This window comes from Ovis canadensis, chromosome 1 (assembly GCF_042477335.2).
Source record: "Ovis canadensis isolate MfBH-ARS-UI-01 breed Bighorn chromosome 1, ARS-UI_OviCan_v2, whole genome shotgun sequence".
NCBI lineage: Eukaryota > Metazoa > Chordata > Mammalia > Artiodactyla > Bovidae > Ovis > Ovis canadensis.
This window is the reverse complement of record NC_091245.1, coordinates 218534682-218550971: the sequence shown is the minus strand read 5'-3', so window position 1 is coordinate 218550971 and position 16290 is coordinate 218534682. Positions and strand designations below refer to the sequence as shown.

Below are 16290 nucleotides of genomic sequence, written 5' to 3'. Positions count from 1 at the left end.
ATCTTCAGAGTGAAATGTTGCCTCAAAATCAAAAGTAGTAATCTAAAATACACAGAAAAGAACATGTCTAATTAGATGATTTCAGGAAAACATGCAAATCAGATCTATTTTAAACTCTTTGTGAACTTCCACTTGACATCCTTAGCATGAGGTGACACTTTATACTTAAATTCTTTAAATGTACCCTCCCTGTGTACTTAAGATCTGTGAAAGTAGCTATTCTGTAATTCAGTTCAGTTCAGTTGCTCAGTTGTGTCTGACTCTTTGCGACCCCATGGACTGCAACACGCCAGGCCTCCCTGTCCATCACCACCTGGAGTTTACCCAGACTCATGTCCATTGAGTCGGTGATGCCATCCAACCATCTCATCCTCTGTTGTCCCCTTCTCCTGCCTTCAATCTTTTCCAGCATCAGAGTCTTTTCAAATGAGTCAGCTCTTTGCATCAGGTGGCCAAAGCACTGGAATTTCAGCTTCAACATCAGTCCTTCCTATGAACAGCCAGGACTGATCTCCTTTAGGGTGGACTGGTTTGATCTCCTTGCAGTCCAAGAGACTCTCAAGAGTCTTCTCCAACACCACAGTTCAAAAGCATCAATTCTTCAGTGCTCAGCTTTCTTTACAGTCCAGCTCTCACATCCATATATGACTACTAGTAAAACCATAGCCTTGACTAGATGGACCTTTGTTGACAAAGTAATGTCTCTGCTTTTTAATATCTAAGTTGGTCATAACTTTTCTTCCAAAGAGTAAGAGTCTTTTAACTTCATGGCTGCAGTCACCATCTGCAGTGATTTTGGAGCCCCCCCAAATAAAGTCAGCCACTGTTTCCCCTGTTTGCCATGAAGTGATGGGACTGGATGCCATGATCTTAGTTTTCTGAATGTTGGGCTTTAAGCCAACTTTTCACTCTCCTTTTTCACTTTCATAAAGAGGCCCTTTAGTTCTTCTTCACTTTCTGCCATAAGGGTGGTGTCATCTGCATATCTGAGGTTATTGATATTTCTCCTGGCAATCTTGATGCCAGCTTGTGCTTCTTCCAGCCCAGCGTTCTCATGATGTACTCTGCATGTAAGTTAAATAAGCAGGGTGACAATATACAGCCTTGACGTACTCCTTTTCCTATTTGGAACCAGTCTGTTATTCCATGTCCAGTTCTAACTGTTGCTTCCTGACTTGCATACAGATTTCTCAATAGGCAGGTCAGGCAGTCTGGTATTCCCATCTCTCTCAGAATTTTCCACAGTTTATTGTGATCCACACAGTCAAAGGCTTTGGCATAATCAATAAAGCAGAAATATTTGTTTTTCTGGAACTCTCTTGCTTTATCAATGATCCAGCGGATGTTGGCAATTTGATCTCTGGTTTCTCTGCCTTTTCTAAAACCAGCTTGCACATCTGGAAGTTCATGTTTCATGTATTGCTGAAGCCTGGCTTGGAGAGTTTTGAGCATTACTTTACTAGCGTGGGAGATGAGTGCAACTGTGCAGTAGTTTGAGTATTCTTTGGCATTGCCTTTCTTTGGGGATTGGACTGAAAACTGATCTTTTCCAGTCCTGTGGCCACTGCTGAGTTTTCCAAACTTGCTGACATATTGAGTGCAGCACTTTCACAGCATCATCTTTTAGGATTTGAAATAGCCCAGCTGGATACCATCACCTCCATTAGCTTTGTTCATAGTGATACTTCCTAAGGCCCATTTAACTTCACATTCCAGGATGTCTGGCTCTAGGTGAGTGATCACACCATCGTGATTATCTGGGTCGTGAAGATCTTTTTTGTACAGTTCTTCTGTGTATTCTTGCCACCTCTTCTTAATATCTTCTGCTTCTGTTAGGTCCATACCATTTCTGTCCTTTATTGTGCCCATCTTTCATGAAATGTTCCCTTGATATGTCTAATTTTCTTGAAGAGATCTCTAGTTTTTCCTATTCTATTGTTTTCCTCTATTTCTTTGCACTGATCACTGAGGAAGGCTTTCTTATCTCTCCTTGCTATTCTTTGGAACTCTGCATTCAAATGGGTATATCTTTCCTTTTCTTCTTTGCTTTTGGCTTCTCTTCTTTTCACAGCTATTTGTAAGGCCTCCTCAGACAGCCATTTTGTTTTTTTGCATTTCTTTTTCTTGGTGATGGTCTTGATCCCTGTCTCCTGTACAATGTCACGAACCTCCATCCATAGTTCATCAGGCAGTCTGTCTATCAGATCTAGTCCCTTAAATCTATTTCTCACTTCCACTGTATAATCATAAAGGATTTGGTTTAGGTCATACCTGAATGGTCTAGTGGTTTTCCCCACTTTCTTCAATTTAAGTCTGAATTTGGTAATAAGGAGTTCATGATCTGAGCCACAGTTAGCTCCCAGTCTTATTTCTGCTTACTGTATAGAGCTTCTCCATCTTTGGCTGCAAAGAATATAATGAATCTGATTTCGATGTTGACCATCTGGTGATGTCCATGTGTAGAGTCTTTTCTTGTGTTGTTGGAAGAGGGTGTTTGCTATGACCAGTGCATTTTCTTGGCAAAACTCTATTAGCCTTTGCCCTGCTTCATTCTGTACTCCAAGGCCAAATTTGCCTGTTACTCCAGGTGTTTCTTGACTTCCTACTTTTGCATTCCAGTCCCCTATAATGAAAAGGACATCTTTTCTGGGTGTTAGTTCTAAAAGGTTTTGCAGGGCTTCATAGAACCGTTCAACTTCAGCTTCTTCAGTGTTACTGGTCGGGGCATAGGCTTGGATAACTGTGATATTGAATGGTTTGCCTTGGAAATGAACAGAGATCATTCTGTCATTTTTGAAATTGCATCCAAGTACTGCATTTTGGACTCTTGTTAACCATGATGGCTACTCCATTTCTTCTAAGGGATTCTTGCCCACAGTAGTAGATATAATGGGTAGCTGAGTTAAATTCACCTATTCCAGTCCATTTTAGTTTGCTGATTCCTAAAATGTCTATGCTCACTTTTGCCATCTCCTGTTTGACCACTTCCAATTTGCCTTGATTCATGGACCTGACATTCCAGGTTCCTATGCAATATTGCTCTTTATAGCATCAGACCTTGCTTCTATCATCAGTCACATCCACAGCTGGGTGTTGTTTTTGCTTTGGCTCCATCCCTTCATTCTTTCTGGAGTTATTTCTCTGCTGATCTCCAGTAGCATATTGGCACCTACTGACCTGGAGAGTTCATCTTTCAGTGTCCTATCTTTTTGCCTTTTCATAGTGTTCATGAGGTTCTCGAGGCAAGAATACTGAAGTGGTTTGCCATTCCCTTCTCCAGTGGACCACATTTTGTTAGACCTCTCCACCATGACCTGGCTGTCTTGGGTGGCCCTACACAGCATGGTTTAGTTTCATTGAGTTAGACAAGGCTGTGGTCTGTGTGATCAGATTGGCTCTTTTCTATGATCATGGCTTCATTCTGTCTGCCTTCTGATACCCTCTCTCAGCACCTACCATCTTACTGTAATTCTGTAATTTATATATTGTATATACTGTATATTGTATATTGTAATACTGTAATTCTGTAATATTGCCATGCAAATGAAATATTGGGGTTTGGGAAGACGAGCACAGGTGTCCACTCTAATAGAAGGTCGGTCCATGTGCATGAGAAGAAGGCTAGAGGAACCATTTGACAATATGACAACATCTGTAGAAAGTATTCATTTGTTGTTTGTTTGGAAATGGTGCATTTTAGATTGTGAAGAAGTCTACCTCGTCTCTTCATCCTGGTTTCTTTCAAACAAGGTTGATTGAAGTAAATATTTAAATATACTGAAGCATTTGGTTTGCAGCAGATGAAAACCCTTTGGTTGAAGGCGGTCTGCACAAAATGCTTTTGACTTTAATGATAGCTTTCTGCTGGCTGCCACCCAGGCGTCCTTCTTGTGCTCACTGGGTTGAGGAGCATTTCCTAAAATGAGGGGGAGACAGTTCACATTAAAGTTCTAGAGGTTCCTGTAAGGCAGCCTTTTATGGGGCGTTCTCCTGGTGAGTGTCACATGATTGCCTTGGGGAGTGTTTGCCTGATGGTCTCTTGACACACCGATACAGGGGATAACACAAACTACCCCTCCCCACTTTTTTGGTTAAGCTCTGAGGTAGGTATTTTAACAACCTTTGCGATACCTGTAGAAATTATGTGCTGTAGACTCTTAGAAATGACTAGTTTCTTATATTAAGAACGAAAAGTGTCATGTTGTTAAACTATGTGGTTAGAATCTGAAATGAGGCCTTAGTATCCCATGTCCTTTGCTGATTGGGGTGAAATCTGTATTGAGTTGTAGGAGTCTGCAAGGCCCTCAGACCTGGTGAAGTCCTGAGCAGGTCTCTGCCTCCTTTCGTATCTGCTGTTCTCCTTTGGCAGGGGCGGGGCGTAGTTTACTGAAGGTGGGGGGGGGGGGGGTGGGTAGCTAGAACTCCAGGTGCTCCTGCTTTTATCAAAGAGAGACCAGGAAGAACTAGATAAGTCAATTGGGCAGATAGTGATACAAAAGACTTCAGGTAGTTGGAAAGAAATTTTGGAGTCAGGACGTTTTTACCACCAAAACGGAGGCATCTTGGGAATATTCCTGTATAGCCATTGTCAAAGTCTTACTTTAGCACTCAGTTGTATTTATATTGAAGCTTTAATCTTCCCTGGTGGCTCAGAGGTTAAAGCATCTGCCTCCAATGTGGGAGACCCGGGTTCGATCCCTGGGTTGGGAAGGTCCCCTGGAGAAGGAAATGGCACCCCACTCCAGTTTCCTTGCCTGGAGAACCCCATGGACGGAGAAGCCTGGTAGGCTACAGTCCACGGGGTCGCAAAGAGTCAGACACGACTGAGCGACTTCACTTACTTACTTTGTGGAGATGGTAGGTAATACCTGGACAGCTACGATCTGGGAAATCGTCAGTATCCTTTAAGATGATGAAATTTAACTTCTACTAAGGAAGGGTAGGACCCAGAGCATTTTAAAAAGTGAGGTGTGTGTGAGGGATGAGAGTGAGGCTGAGCTCTGATCAATGTGGCCCCTTGTTTTTTGGGTTTCTCCTTATCGTGAGAGAAGTATTGTTCTTGGAAATGGAAAGCATGGAGGCAGAAAATCTATTTCTTTGAAAAAAGAGAGTGGATTTCTGCACTTCTGGACTAGCTGTTGGTCTGGCAGCCTTGGTAACTGAAATCCTGTGTGGCTGTGCAAAAATCTCAAATTCTTGGTTCTAAGTCTGAAATCACAAAGCCTAAATAAAACAAAAGAATAACATTAAAATAATAGAGGATAGAGAAAGAGAAAAAGATTGGTAAGTCATTATTTTAAAAAATATGTATTAGGAATCTGTTTACACCCCTAAATAAAGAAAACAGAAGTATGGAAAAAAATCAAAACAGAGAAATAAGATTTATCTTCTTTTGGCCATGCTGCATGGCTTGTGGGATCTTAGTTCCCTGACCAGGAATCGAGTCTATCAGTGAAAGAGCCAAGTCCTAACCACTGGACCGCCAGGGCATTCCCAACAAGGTTTACCTTATAAAAAGCTCATATTTCACTCCTAATTGCCAATGACATTCAATTACCTGAAAGAATTATTTTAAAAGAGGGGGGCTCCCCATTTTCCTTATCCTGAGAGTTCCCATCCTTCAGGTTGGAGATAGCCTTTTGAACCTTAGAAGTTTTGGCAGTATCCTTGAAGGGATGGGATCTGCCCATCTGATGTTTCACTTTGGCATAAAGCCAGAAGGCCTTGCTCTCACCTGTGTTTTGATGGTGGTTCATTGATAAGCCCATCACAGGTTGAGAGTTGATATTTACTTAGCCAAAGTCTTTTAGGCCCCCAAGAGGGTTTACACTATGAATCTCCTGTTGGTTGTATCTACTAGGGCTACTCGGTGGTTGCACATAAAATATAATGCATCTGTTAGATTCTCTTCTAGGGGTTTTGAAGTATTAACTCATTTTCTTATAGTGACTTCCTTAAGAATTAGAATCGGTTGAGAATTTCGATTGCCTAAGTTGTTTCCCAGTGTTTGGAAATAGTTGACTAACATTCTTTAGAAAATCAATTAGCTGACCATCACAGGGTATCATTTTAGTCTAAGGCTTTAAGCTTAAAAATTGATATATAAAGATTGAAAGTTGTGACTTATTATATTCTTCCAAAGAATCATCTGTCTAGTTAAAACTTTTTTTTAATCCCTGTACTCCTTTCATAATTCATTCAAAGACTGATTGTTACTAGTAGTTTTCAGTTAATATTAGAAAATGTGAAGTAAGAATCTGATTACCTTTTGGATTCTCCCCTTTAAGAACCATGCTTTTGGACTTCCCTGGTGGTCCAGTGGCTAAGACTCCAGGCTCCCAATTCAGGGGCCCCAAGTTCAATCCCTGGTCAGGGAACTAGATCCCACATGCTGCAACTAAGACCTGGTGCAGTCAAATGAAGAAATAAATAAATATTAAAAAAAAAACCATGCTTTTGTCTTAATTTACCTCTCCAGTCACTGCTATTTTCTCTATCCATCAGAAATGTCGCCCATTGAATGGGGAAAATAAAATTACTAACAGTATTGCAAATTAGAAGACTGAGCAGTTGTGTTGGTAAGGTTAGTAATAGGTGACAGATTTTGTATTCATACCTGTTTACCATTAGTCATGCCTTTTGTCAGTTGTTCCTCCGAGCAAATAGATTAGCACATTAAGTTTTGGGGTTTAAGAAATGAGCTTCAAAGTGTAAGGTGGTTAATGCTTACCTAATTGGGTAGGAAGAGTGTTTATTTCTTTTAAGGAAAATAATTTCCTCTTGTTTCATATTATCTAGCACATTGGTTGAGTGAAATTAATTGTTAACTTGAAGCACATTTATTTTCTATGGATGTGATTATTCCCAGAGTACATTTAACACTTTGATAATACTTAATTGTGGATTAGGTTCATGGCTTCTTGTGATATGTTGACATGCAAGTCAGAGGAGCCTATTACGTTTAAAAAAGTTCAATAACAAGAAACTCATCATTAACTAGGATGGCAGGAAATAAGGAAGTAGTGTTTTGGCATTTGTGGTCTTTTACGTATGGGAATTCTTTCCTATACTGATCTTGTAAATTTGAAAGTCTAACCAACATATATTTTTTTCTTTTATAAACATGTCTCCCACCCCAAAGTAATTTGAATGAAATCAGCTTTATCCCTGTCTGCCGTAGTCATTTGCTTTCTATGGATAAATAGTATTCCTTGTTATTTGCAAGGCTGATGTAACAACACAGCTGTTATGTGCTTGGCATTTCTGCTTCTGGTGAAATGCTATTTGTGCAGATTTATCTGATCCAGATGTGTGACCAGCAGGCTACATTTCTAATTATAAGGATAGCCAAATTCCATTATAAGCACATCATGGGATTATAAGGCCAGAAGGCATCTTGAGAGGACATCTAGTTCATTCTCCAGCTTTTCAGCAGGACCACACTTCAAAAACCTCTCCAGCACTGAACAAAGCAGCAAGGAATGTTCCACCCATGTATAGGCTGAAAGTAGAATCATCGGAATTCTAACTGGAAAAAGAGACGAGTCCCTGTGGTCCAGCCCTCTTGCTTTATGGGTAAACAGATTCAGGCCCAGAGACGTGTGATTTAATCTGGACTTTTAGGACTCTGCCTAGAACTTACTCTGTTTTCCTGTGCAGAGGGGGAAAGGATGGAAAACTTGATTGGAAACACCAGGTTCACATCCAGATGTAGCTCTCTGATTAACTTCATTTAGAAGTAGGAGGTCTTGAATTAGTGACAGATGGATTCCATTGGAGCTTATTAACTAGTTCTGAAACCTAATACGGAGTGGGATATTCTATTGTAGTGTGTGTTTATGTTTGTGTACATCAGTGATAAAGCACAGAAGAAATTAGGCATGCATTTAAGGTCTGAGGATTTGCAAGTGTTGTATATAAGCATACCAAGAATGACATAGCTGAATAAATGTGTGATTCTTCAACTTGATTTGACATTGTTGAGTCTGGGGTTTGATTTTGCCTTAGGATAATAGTGACCCCGCTACTGTCTTACCACTGTTGGCAGAAGACAAGGGACTAGAGCCAAGGGTGTACCAAACAGCATGAGCTCCAGTACTTGTATCAGTTCCTCCTTGCCCCCAAGTCCCACATGGGTGATGTGGAGCACGCAGATGGGGTTGTGCACAGTGAGATGGTGTTTCTGCTTTGTGGTGGTGTTGTTTAGTCGCCAAGTCGTGTCTGACTGTTTTGTGACTCCATGGACTGGAGCCCAGCGGCTCCTCTGTCCATGGAATTTCCCAGGCAAGAATACTGGAGTGGGTTGCCATTTCCTTCTCCAGGGGATCTTCCCCAACACAGGGATCGAACCCAAGTCTCCTGCATTGACAGGCAGATTCTTTACTGCTGAGCCACTTTACTTGGAGAATCCACTACTTTTGTAGCATGCAGTGAGTGAACTTGCGATTTGTCTAGAGGAGAGCCATTATCCCATCTGTCAAAGTCGTTCATTACAATCAAAACTTTGAGAAATAGCCTGAACACAAGATGGTCAAGGCTTCATCTTTTAGCACACCTGGCAGGACATGGAGGAGCACCGGAGAATGATGGAGAGCGTCTCACAATGATAATGTCCTGTACTTTCTGTCCATTTATGTGCTAGAAAGTAAAGATGATCCAATAAAATGCATTGCTAGCAACTTAACAGAGAGTAAAAGATATTAGCTGTTAGGAAGCAAATTCAAAATAAGCGAAAATGAAAATGGTAATTGCTAGATAATCAGGAGAATGAAAAAGGGAGGAAAATATGAAGAACTTTATTTCTTCTGTAAATTGACATCTTGTTATGATACTTATGGATGTGGTCAGTTATAAATGATATCACAAGCAAATCATCAGGGATTATAAATCTTGTTCCTACACTATTAAATCCTTAACATCTTTTGTGAAATGGAAGTGGTTGCCATGTGGACCCAGGCCTAGGTTTAGCTCTGTTTCTTCACTCTACTGTGGCCTTAAGGGTTTTTAAAAAATTATTAGGAAAGTTCATTGTACTTTTTAAGTTAAAATAAACCCCGCCCCCAGCCCCACCCCCCACCGCCGAGCTGTTGCTCAGTCACTCAGTCACTAAGTCACATCCGACTCTTTGTGGCTGGTGGACTGCAGCACGCTGTGCTCCTGTTTTCCTCTGTCTCCTGGAGTTTGCTCAGTTTTATGTCCATTGAGTCAGTGATGCTATCTAACCATCTCATCCTCTGTCGCCCCCTTCTTCTTTTGCCTTCAGTCTTTCCTCCTAATGAGTCAGTTCTCTGCACCAGGTGGCATAAAAAAATAGAAGTTGTCTACATTTCACCACACTGTAGCTCAAAATTCATAGTGGTTGCTATACTTCTGTGGCCTTGGATCAGTCAACATTAGAGCGGAGAGGAAATGTTAATGATTTTAGTGGCTGCTTTTTCCTTTTGAAGGATTAGAATCTATTAAGTGTTTAGGATGTTTAAGAGGTATTCTGAATGTCTAGAAATAATCACAATACTGCGTCATAAATGTAATATTAAAACATTATAAATTCACTTTTCTCAAGCAGTAACTGAAGATTGTCTTACAATAATGGGCATTAGATAGGTCAGGTAAACAATATCTTTATTTTGTGAATGAGGAAACAGGCATGCACAAGGTAATTTGCGCATTGGTTACATGTGAGCTGTGTTAGGCTTCTCCCTACTTAGAAAAGATTTTGGCCCCGACTAAAGCCTTCGTAAGACATGACACTAGTTCTGTAGTACCCTTCATTCTGCTTGACCTGCTCTTTTTTCATGTGTGTGCTTTTTTAAGCACACAGTGATATAAGAGCATCACTGTCTTACATACTGCTACCTAACTTGGTATGATCGTGTTTCTCCTTTGTTGTTGTCCAGTTGCTAAGTCGTGCCCGGCTCTTTGCGACCCTGTGAACTGCAGCATGCCAGGCTTCTCTGACCATGACTATCTCCATGAGTTTGCTCAGACTTGTGTCTGTTGAGTCAGTGATGCCATCCAACCATCTCATCCTCTGTCGCGCCCTTCTCTTGCCCTCAGTTTTTCACACCATTAGGGTCTTTTCTAATGAGACCCAAGTTTCTCCTTTCTAGAATGTAAACTCCATCAGAGCAAGGGGTTTTGTCTTGTGTTTCTCCTGTGCACTGGTGAATTACTGGTCTGGAACAGCATCTAATCCCTAGTAGGTCCACAGTAAGTTTGGTGATTAAGTGAATCAACATGTGGTATATTGTATACCTAGTACTATACATTGAAGAGACTGAGTTTAGGTGATATTTCCAGCTTTGGGCAAATGATTGGACACCTCTGGATAATGCCAGTTATTTCATCTGATAGGGTGAGATTGAATTTTTAAACTGGGCCAGGAGATGTGGCATACACAGTGTTTTTTAAAATTTGGAGGCAGCTTTTGAAAATGAAGGGATTTCCCATAAAACAAGGTTTCTGCTTTCTCTTGAAAACCTGGCAGCACGGACCCGTGTTCTTGCAGGATAGCGAAGGTCGTCAGCGTGGTGTCAGCTCTGTGTTTAGAAGAGGCGTCTGCCCTGCTTGCAGGGGCCTCCATCACTAGATACCGAGGCTGTCCGTTGTTTGCCATCATGTGCATACTTTAATTTTTAAAATATATAAAAGATGTAAATATGAATTATTTATTCATGGCCATGTTTCCACAACAAGAAGCAGGGAAGGTAAACCACTTTGCTCGTCGACATTCCCTTTTTGGCTCTTGTAGCCATTTGGACATCAACAGCCCCTTGATGTTATGATTATTTAAAACTTCTACCTCTTTCTAGTTTTTATGATTTTAGCTGTGAGTGCTCATAATATGCAACAGGGAAGAGAGTGCTTCAGACTTAGAGGAATGAACTTCACTGTTTTGACTGTACAAGTGGCAGCATGGAATGCGAGTCTGGGGAGAAAATGCTTCCTTTGTTGAACTGTAGATGCGTAATTCGTTTAAATGTTTGAAGTGCATGGCCACATTGCTGTGTGTTCAGGTACAGCATTAGAAGGGCCCTAAAGGTGTGTGTTCTCTATTTGTACTATTTCCTGTCTCCTGAGGAGATTTTTTTCTTCCTGCTTCTAATATTGGCAGGAAATGCAAAAGATTTAGAAAGCATTTTGTTGTTTGGAAAAAGTGATTTCCTTTCATCCAGGAATAGTGAATGTTTTAGATTTGTTGTTACCTTAAAGACTTGAAAAATTGAGTTTTGGATCCCTTTTAATAGGAAGAAGAAATGGTTTTCTCTTCCTAGAGGAAATCAAAACAACTAGACAGTTTCAAACGGAGAAGGCAATGGCACCCTGCTCCAGTACTCTTGCCTGGAAAATCCCATGGATGGAAGAGCCTGGTAGGCTGCAGTCCATGGGGTCGCTAAGAGTTGGACACGACTGAGCGACTTCACTTTCACTTTTCTCTTTCATGCACTGGAGAAGGAAATGGCAACCCACTCCAATGTTCTCGCCTGGAGAATCCCAGGGATGGGGGAGCCTGGTGGGCTGCTGTCTATGGGGTCGCACAGAGTCAGGCACGACTGAAGTGACGTAGCAGCAGCAGCAACAGCAGACAGTTTCAAAACATCTTTAATGTGGAAATGTGACTTATATTTGGACATTGTATGGGCAAATAAGATTGTGCAGGCTTTAGACTCAGAAATTGCATAGGATTAACCATTAGATCCAGCCTTCTTTTGACTCTTTACCTGAGAACTTAGCCCAATCTTTAGGTAGAGAAGCTAGGTGAGATGCTACTTAAATATCATTAGACAATCTGTATAAAGTAGAATTTCATATAATTTCCTTAGAGTTGAAAATTTTTAAGTAGCTAGAGCAGTGTTACCAAAAGATCATTGTCGGATAAACACCAGCCCTTGGGTAAAGTTGTACTCGTTATCAGCACATATTCTTGCAGTCCATCATTAAAGAACCTCTAGCTATTCAATGCAGTTTTCAGACTTGCTTGATAGTGTTCCTTTTTCACTTAAGGCTTGTTAGCATGAAGCAAAATATTTGTTCCATGGTGTATACTTTGGAAATTATCACCTGGCTGGATTTAGAAAAAAGAGACATGTACTTGGTTCCTGTTTCTGTACAGGCGTAAGTGTTTCCCCTCCTCTTTCATTGGACTTGCAATTACATTTCTGTCAGGCCACTTCCAGGGATGTCAGGCAGTGACATAGTTAAAATTTAGTGTAGAATCCAGATGGAATGTAGAGGATAGTTTTGAGTGGTCTTTCTTTTATTTGGAGAACAAATATATCTATATTGATTTCCTGTTTTTCAGGTCATATGCTTCTGGTTACGACACATAACTTACCATGCCTGCATTGTAAATGACCATTTTAGGTGTAGTTATCTTTTGCTTGTGCCATTGTTCTTTTGGAGACTTACTAAGTGTAGGTAGCGCTTGTTTTCTCTGAGGGCTTCATTAGTTGCCCGGTTTGGGACTTTGCAGAGAACCTGATGGACTAGGGGAAACGCAGTGGAATAATTAACATTTTGGAGTTCAGTAAGTTAGAGTGGGTGTATATGTGTGTGGGTGTTGTAGAGAGTGTATAACTTGGTTAGTTTTCCTATATGAAATTAGGTAGAACATTTTTTTTTTTTTAAAATATGGAACGCTTCACGAATTTGCGTGTCATCCTTGCGCAGGGGCCATGCTAATCTTCTCTGTATCGTTCCAATTTTAGTATATGTGCTGCCGAAGCGAGCACAAGGTAGAACATTTTTGTAGAAATTTGAAACAATTTGAGAGGCAGGAGACCTGACTCTTAATCAATGCTGTGACCTCTAAAAAATAAGGAATTGGATTAGATAGTCCTAAAGGTGCTGCTGATGTTTTAAAAAAAAGAAAAAAAAAAAACCCTTAAAAATTGCATTGCAAAATTTAAATGCTGAGGTTGTGTTTTTGAAACTAGTATAGGTTGTAACATGCTAGAAGGGAAATGAAACTCTCATGGTGGAAAAGTTTATGCTGATGTAAAAATATGATTTGGAATCTTTGGTATTTGCCAGGGGCTACAAGAATTAAATGACTCTCCATTTGTAATCTTTTTGTACCTCAGGAGGGCTGCAGGAGAGTTTGAGAGCCCTGGGTTGACCTCATTCAGGGATCTACAGGACACATCGTAGTCCACAGATAGCAGGAAGAGTAACATAGTATATTCACTTCTGCCTTTGGCTCTTGAAGCTTTTACCATTTATCGCCTCAGCCATTCACATTTTCAGGGAATTAATTAGAACCAGGGAAGTGCTTGCCACATCTAGTTCCTGAGAAGTCTGCAGCCTAAAAATGGGTATCATTCAAGGTGTGACATGAATGAGTGTTATATGGCTATTGTAATTTTTCTTTAAAGATAACGTGGTTAAAAAAAGTGCTTTTTAGGGAAAGTATTTGAGTTGTGCTGGGTCTTTGTTGCTGCACTGGCCTTTCTAGCTGCAGCAAGCAGTGGCTGCTCTTTGTGGTGGTGTGCAGGCTGTTCATTGAGGTGACCTCCTTTACTGCAGAGTGCGGGCTCTAGCTGCGAGGGCCTCAGTAGTTGCAGGGTGTGGCCTCAATAGTTGTGGCGCATGGGCTTCGTTGCTCTGAGACTTGTGGGATCTCCCCAGACCAGGGTTTAAACCCGTGTTACCTGCATTGGCAGGCAGATTCTTAGCCCCTGAACCAAGGGAGGTCCTGAGGAAATATCTTTTAAGTGGTACTTTATTTATGACTCTCATCCCAAATTAGTGAAATTGCTGTGTTAGGATCTCAGAGTTCAGAATTGTAAGGAAATTTGCAGATAATCTAGTCCAGCCACATCATGTTGCAGATAAATGAAGGCTTGGAGACACTCAAGTCACACAGCTGGCATTTGTAACAAAACAAACCAAGTTTCTAGATTGCCACTGAGATCCTCTTTTCTCATATCATGTAGATTTCAGGCAGTGTTTTCAGTGCTAGAATTCCTTGTGAAATGCTTAAAAAATTGAAATATATCAATAGTGTACATATAGCAAATTTGAAAAATTGAGTCTTCACAAGTATGTTTTGAAATATAATCGATCATTTAGAAATCAGTTTAAAAATAAACTCTACAAAAGGTAGCTGTACAAGTACAATCTCATTATTTGTGTTGAAGGCATTCTCCTAAGGATATGTGATGCTTAAAACAAGTAGCTTGTGTAGAGGGTATAAAAAAGAACTATTTTTATTCATGTATCCAGCAATAAGACTTTAAAGATGCATAGACAATGGCCAAATAATATTCAGGGTTCTGGTTTAAGTGATAGGGAAATTAGCTCTCTTATGGACAGAAAAGGCATTGAGAGAGAACTGACTGGTCATGGTGTTGAATTTCACAGAATTAGTTTTGAAAAAGTAGGATTTTCAATGTGCTGTGAGCTTTTTAAACTCACAGTAACTAATACCCATAGGATTTTGTAAAGTAAAAATTAGTTCAGAACAAATTATCTCCTTTATGAATTCTCATTTCTGAATGAAATCTATGAATCAAGAATGCATGAGCACATCTTTTAGAATGTATTGAAAACGTGTTTCAGAATGTATGTTATAGGAGCACAGTATAAGACTGGGGCAAGACATTCTACTACAGGAATTGCTTAGACCCCAGGAAAAAACAGTAAGAATTATTCAGTGAGCGCTGGAAGCAGGCAACAACGCAGCACGGCCGTCTGCCGAGGTTGGGGGACTTCCCTTTGATGGTCAGGCCTGAATCCTCAGATGGCAACGCACGCCACACACAAGTTGAATGTCAAATTTACTGAACCCTCAGCAGTATGATGCTTCCAGTTTATAATTTCAATCATAGCAATATCTTAATACCTTTGACAGAAGGGTCTTGGACCATTAAAAAAGAAAAAAGATTCCAATAAGACTGTTTTGTAAAGATCAAGAACATGGAGGTTTGAGAAATCTCACTCTCTACTCATTATTTGAAGGTTTTTTTTTTTTTTTGAAATCTTCGCTCATTTTCAAAGTTAGCCAAATGTGTAAAACCGTATTTCTAGTGTTTGCACAGTGCCAGGCATGTAAGATACCCAATAAATGTTTGAAAACTAAGGGAAGAAATTTCCAGATCTGTCTACTCACCTTTATCTGACTTCAGTCATACATACGATTTCAACATGTATTCATTTGTAGTAGTGCTCCGATTGTGGTAATCTGTCAGACGCGACTGCCTGTTAAATAAGTTGAGTTGGTGTGAGTAATTCTAATATCTTAATTATTAGGTGTTGATTAAAATTTTTAACAGTCAATTTAAAATTCTTGGGCATTACTGTTGTCTTTGAAATGTTGAACAAAATAGAGGTGGAGACCAGGGTTTCGTCTGAAAGCTTGTCCAGCATTGGACGTAATGTTCTCTTTTCCACTACTTCGGTTCTGATTGAGAACTATTGAGTGGAGGGAGCCTTGGTGCACAAAGGATGGCAAATATGTGGCATGGATCTTCTCCATTTTTAAGTCTCACTACATTGGTAGCCATCTCTTAACTCTCACTAGCTTGGGACAGTGAGGCTTTCTCAACACTGTAATCCAGGCAAGTACCAAATCACTTTGAGTGGGCTTGAGAAAAAAGCCAGTTCAGTTCAGTTCAGTTGCTCAGTTGTGTCCAACTCTTTGCGACCCTGTGAATCACAGCATGCTAGGCCTCCCTGTCCATCACCAACTCCCAGAGTTCACTCAGATTCACGTCCATCGAGTCGGTGATGCCATCCAGCCATCTCATCCTCTGTTGTCCCCTTCTCCTCCTGCCCCCAATCCCTCCCAGCATCAAAGTCTTTTCCAATGAGTCAACTCTTCACATGATGTGGCCAAAGTACTGGAGTTTCAGCTTTAGCATCATTCCTTCCAAAGAAATCCCAGGGCTGATCTCCTTTAGAATGGACTGGACTCTCAAGAGTCTTCTCCAACACCACAGTTCAAACGCATCAATTCTTTGGCACTCAGCCTTCTTCACAGTCCAACTCTCACATCCATACATGACTACTGGAAAAACCATAGCCTTGACTAGACAGACCTTAGTCGGCAAAGTAATGTCTCTGCTTTTGAACATGCTGTCAAGGTTGATCATAACTTTTCTTCCAAGGACTAAGCGTCTTTTAATTTCATGGCTGCAGTCACCATCTGCAGTGATTTTGGAGCCCCCCAAAATAAAGTCTGACACTGTTTCCCTATCTATTTGCCATGAAATGATGGGACCAGATGCCATGATCTTCTTTTTCTGAAAGTTGAGCTTTAAGCCAACTTTTTCAAGGGTTCTCACCAAATAG

At 40.6% G+C, this 16290-nt stretch overlaps 1 protein-coding gene and 1 non-coding gene across 5 annotated transcripts in view; one reads left to right on the top strand and one right to left on the bottom strand.

The window, feature by feature from the left end:
- The window catches only part of FNDC3B (fibronectin type III domain containing 3B), a 414553-nt gene that overhangs the window by 96571 nt on the left and 301692 nt on the right, over positions 1 to 16290 (top strand). The gene's annotated exons all lie outside the window — the stretch shown is intronic.
- On the bottom strand, positions 12625 to 12731 carry LOC138431214 (U6 spliceosomal RNA). Its single transcript, XR_011253599.1, has one exon. It is a non-coding gene; the product is annotated as a U6 spliceosomal RNA (small nuclear RNA).